We start from the raw sequence: 5,945 nt of genomic DNA, 5'->3' as shown, positions 1-5,945 counted from the left end.
TTTATACTATAAGTTTTTACTTAAATTTATCTTAAAGATATTTTTAAACTTTTTTTTGTTATTAAGTTTGGAAGTAAAGTCTGATAAAGTGTTCAAAATTTAAATCTTTTGAAGTTTATACTTTATAAGGTATTACTTATTATTCATTAATATTTATTTTATAAGTTATATTTATAACTTGTGTCTTGTAAATTATAAATAAATAAAACAAAAAAAAGTAGTCATTTTAATTTTTCCGTTTTAAAACGACCGAAAGGGAAGGGAAAATAGGAATGCCGAATGGGGGGTTGGAAAGGGGGGCTGCAGCTTTATCAAAAGCTGCAGGGCAGGGGCAGGTGGTCAGGGGCGCAGGGCAGTTTATAGTAAAGCTACCGCCTGCCAAGTGTCCGGGAAGGGGAGGGTGTGGTGGGTAATTAATTTTAATTTATACAAATTATATAAAATATAATTTATATAAAATATAAATATAATTTATATAAAATATAAAATATAATAAATTAATATATATTAAGTAAATCAGACCGGAACCGGAACGGATCAGACCGGAATCGGGATGAACCGGTGCCGGGGTACACCGATACCAAACTACGATTCCATCCCGTTTCGTGTATCGGTTCAGACTATCTTGTCCCGTCCCGTATGCACCGAAATAAGACGAACCGAAACGAATCGAAATGGTACCGGTACGTCCCGTTCCGTCGCCCAGTCTTACTCGTTGCTATGTGGTTATATTTTTTTGAGGTCGTTAAAATGATTTTAAAGTTGTTCCTTGGAATTAAAATGTGATTTATTATGAATGACATCCTTTTGTATTATATTTATTTATTTTATATGTGTTACATGATTACACATGATGAGTTAACATAAATTGAAATATGATAAGGATGTGGATCTATTCATTTTCTCTTAAATCGTTTGGATCTGAATTTGATCATAGATTTGGAGATAAGTATTGTTTTTGAACTCTAATTGATCAGAAATTCGTTAGGTTCATGAGAAACGATCAAATTTATGATACTCATTGTTATGCAGTTATTTGGTAATTTGAGATCGTTTAGATAATGTTTTTAGATAATTTTTGTATCTTGAAAAATTAATTTTATCAAAAAATTACTCGACTATGATATAGTGGTGATAGAGTTTGTTCTATATGGTCTTGATGACTAAATTTTAGTGAAGTATTAAGTTCATGTGTTGGCTTAGACCTTCCTCCATAACGGATGAAATTAATACGAGTCATTATAGTCTAATCTCTAGTTTTGATTAACTGTATTGACTCTACTAAACTGAGTAATATTTGATTGGATCAATGGATTTAGGGATAATGATATCCACTTGACTAAACTAACATATATCTTACAATCAAAATTTATTGTTTAAACTAACAACTGAGTTAGGTTTGGATAAGTTTATGGAGTGAATAATCGGTCATTGTACATGTGTGTTGCATGAGTAGTTCTCCAATACCAGCGATTGGCTATTTGAGATGCATGGATATATATGTATTAATGAACCCTGAATTTGGTTTTCGGCAAGCAAATTTGAGTTCTTGGGAAAGGAACTCGAAATTTGCAGCTCTTAATGCAAGGAGTGTTGAAATCTACATCTTGAATTATTAATTGATGTTGAGTTGGCATGATGACATGTTTAGTGATGTGTTTTCTATTTACAAAAGATAAAAGATAAATATTTTAGTTTTAGTTTTTCCATTTTGTGTTTCCTAGTCTTTAGGCATGTCAAGTTGTTGGTAGACTTAGTGCCTATTAGAAAGATTCTGTTTTTACTGCGTTATCTACTACAGAATGTTAGGAGTTCCTTCTCTTTAAACATTTCTTCTTTCAATTTAATATTGTGTGTTTTTTCTTTAGCTGGTAACACCAACAATTTCCTTGTACAACAACACGAACTCCTTGAAGTTTGAATAGTCTACTCTATTTTTCAAAGTCACGAGTTGATTCCATGTGAACTATTTCTCATCTGATATCCCGTACTCAGCGGCGGATCTATGTGCAATCTAGGGGTTTCATCCAAAACCCCTTCGTCAAATAATTGCACTGTATATATAAGGTCAAATGTCAATTTATATTAATCCGTCGCTAAAAGGCTCGTCTGTAAATATTATCAACCAACTTTAATTTGTTGGTAAACTTACCAACCAAAAATCAGTTGGTAACACTCAAAGATGTTTTTACAAAATTTTGATACATGGCTTTGAAATTTTCGTTGGTAATTTACCAACTAAATTTTGGTTAGTATATCGTTAGTACCTTTAGTAACAAATTGAAAAGGAGTTAGTAAATTTTTTTCTTCATTATGAAAATTTATGTTGGTAATTTACCAATAAATTTTAATACTTTTTCTGGTTTCCCATACTGTGTCGGTATCCACATTGGAGCTCGACTAAATCCGAATTCACACGCTCCGTAACAAAGGTGACTCCGTATCCAAGGAGATTCGAACCTGAGACCTCTTGGTTAAGGATGAATGAGTACTTACCGCTCCACCACAACCCTTGTGGATAATACATTTTAAATACGTTAGTATGATTATTTATTTTTCTAATAAATTTATTATTTATGCTAGTTTATTGGTAAGATATCATTCAAGTTCAATGTTAGGTTAGTAATTAATTGACAATATGTTCATAATATTATTAACTAAATGATTATTCAATGGTAAAAATATTTAATAATTTATTGCATTTATAAATCTAAGAGAACGAATATAAAATCAAAAATATTAATATCAATTTCATAAACCATATTTGAATGAAACAATGAAAAATCCATGATAACAAGTTAAATTAATCTCAATATGACACATATCATTATATCAAAAAAAAAATATTTGAGCACGATTATCAAAAATAATGACCAGAACATAAAAGTTAAAATGCTAACAACACAAACTAAAAATAGGAGCCTCAAAACCTGAATTAATCATTGTATTAGATATAAGGATGACCATATGAAGCTAATTGCACTAATAGAATTCTTAGTGGAGCAAGTTTACAAAAAATGTTAAGCAAAGTCAAGTTTTGATCAAAAGTTAAAAGTTAAAACGCTTAATGGTACAAACTGAATATGAAAACCTCAAAATTCAAACCAACCACTCTTTAAGACGGAAAATGACCTTCCAAAATTTTAACTGCGCGGGCGAACTTCAAATTTGATCACGTTTCACAAAAAAAAGGTTCTACATTTGAGCTCTGGTACAAAGATCGTAATAGGATGTCCTCTTTTTAATGGGACTTACATCGATGTTAAATGTATTAAATACCTAAACAATCGTAACTCATCATGTTTATATCTTGAATTTGCTTCTGGGCTCATGCTTATGAGTTGCCCCATCCCTTGACAAGGAGAACGTCAAAATCTCACAATCAATTAATTGATTGAAAGAGTTTAAATTATATATACTAATAGCACATTATACACTTCTTATACTTTTTACATTCTCAAATCATGTTTATTACAAATACTTACCTATTATTGTAAGTAAATTAACAATTTTTTCGTAGTGGGAAAAAGTATCAAATCTCATTCAAGTGTTATTGGAAGGCCTTTTGTAGTGAATTCAAATTTGTCACCACCAAAATCGACTCTTAAAACATCTTCAAATTCATCTGATGAAAATTTTTTGTACCAAAACATATGTGGCTCTCCCATTAGATATCCAGCTCTTCGTCAAGAAAACAATCATAATAACAATAATGTTCAAGCACAATCACGACCGAAAAATGGACGTGATGGCACTCGTCTTATCCCACCAAGACAAGTCAGCCTAAAACTCAACTATTACAATAAAACGTGGAGAGTTTACCATCAACTTACATTATACCCCAAAACCTGGTGGTCACGTGTACAAGCATCTAAAGTATTACAATTGAATCAAACGAAAATATAAGTCTCAAATGAACTTGTTTCTAGAATAGAACAAGATCAAAAACTATGAAGAAAGATAGTCCGCTGAGATGACAAACAGCTACCTCAAAAATCTTCAAAAAGTCTCGGAAAAAAAGAGAATGACAAGTACAACAAAAATTCAGGCTTAATAACCTACAAAAAAATTGTTGAAGCAAGGAGTGAGTACCAAACCACACCGTACTCAACAAGTAAACCTCTAAACAAAAGCTAAGAGGATGAAATACGGGTACTCTTACCACCCCCAGCCGAACCTCCACAACTACAACTTGCATAAAATTCAGCCCAACCTAACAACTCACGGTTTACAGCGCACATAGTTCAACAAGAACGCTTAAATTACATATCCTCAACAACAACACTTTGACAAATTATATGTTCTCAACAACAACACTTTAACAAATTACATATCCTCAACAACAACACTTCAACAAATTAGATATCCTTAACAACAATACTTCAACAAATTACATATCCTCAACAACAATATTTCAACAAATTGCATATCCTTAATAACAAGCTCAATATTAATCAATCACAAGTTCCGCAGAAAGTTAATCATAAGATCAGCAAAATACGATATCAAGTTCACTAATGATAAGTATTTGCAATGCAATGAAATGTAATTTCAAGTATAATAATGCATGTCTGACCTAGTGATACACACCCGCTGTCTCTAAGTCCGGGACCAAGGGGAACATATTTGTCCATGCATCTTTCGCGACGCACGGCATGACCCTCGATATTAGTAACCATCGCAGCGCGCGATTCGTCCCTCGAAATATAGTATCCATCGCGGCGCGCGATACGTCCCTCGAAATGGTACATCCTCTTTAAGTTATCATTCTTTCTCAATGCACATAACACTTGTCGCAATCATGTCTTAAAATAATGCAAATAACATGTTCACACAAATAAAGAGTATATGATCATTTTCATAACGCTGCACAATTCACAATAACATCAACAATGACTGAACAAGTCTTTCAAACCATTCTCCATTATCATCACATCACACACAAACAATTGTTCACATTGCCTTTCATTACCCTTTGTTTTAATCATTAGTATTAATCAATGTGGATAAGTCAACTCATCACCAATTCCCATTAGTCCTACACATATACCACAAGGGAATATACGCATTTCATACACTTAATAAGAGTTTAGAAATCCACTTGCCCCAATCAGTCAAGAATTCACTTCGAAACTTGAGTCTTCCCATTTTGTTGAACTCCAAACTCAAAGCAATCTATTCACATTAATAATCACAATAAGATTTTTAACTAACAACACTCACATTACCATAGGTCTAGCATAGACCCAAAACAACTCCCAATTTTGATGCCAATTAACATTTCAATTATCATATATTTTTTTTTCAAAATTTTATGTGTAGAATTAAGTTATAATTTCTCCAAATAGCATAGTAGCCTATCTTAATATACCAACATTTGAACCACGAGATTATTTGATAAATATATGTTACGTAAATAACTATATTAATAAATAACTCGGAAATTTTTAAACCAACTTCTCAAATTAATCATAAGTGACGCCGGATATAACTACTAAGATGAGTAGTAATTTTACAAAAAATAAATTTTAAAAAATTTAAAACTTATTTTTTGTGTCATTACAAGCACATTTAATAAATATTAATAATATCACATTAATGTCTCCATCATCACAAGAACATGATGAATTTGATCATGATAGCAGGCAACAGACAATTATGTTTGAGACTGTAGTTGCTTCTATGAATAAAATGGTTGAACTTTGAAAAATGAATGATACATTTTGTATAGATTCATCAAGTGATGAGGGGTGTTTTATTCACGGTGAGATTTATGGAAGAAAATTTTCAAATCAAGTTCTACCTTACCAAACATCAACTACTCGAATTGAATCATCAAAGGATTGTGGAATTGTATCAATGACTGCAACTGAGTTAATCCATAATTTTCTTGATCCATATATCCATAATTTCTTGATCCATATATATATATATATATATATATA

The 5,945-nt window shown here is 31.5% G+C and overlaps 1 pseudogene; it reads left to right on the top strand.

Moving 5' to 3' along the window:
- Window positions 1-272: 272 nt before the first annotated feature.
- LOC107030233 overlaps window positions 273-5,945 on the top strand; it is a 24,730-nt pseudogene continuing 19,057 nt past the window's right edge.

The sequence above is a fragment of the Solanum pennellii genome, chromosome 9 (assembly GCF_001406875.1).
Source record: "Solanum pennellii chromosome 9, SPENNV200".
NCBI lineage: Eukaryota > Viridiplantae > Streptophyta > Magnoliopsida > Solanales > Solanaceae > Solanum > Solanum pennellii.
Note: the sequence above shows the minus strand (reverse complement) of the source record. Positions and strands in the feature narration are given on the sequence as shown.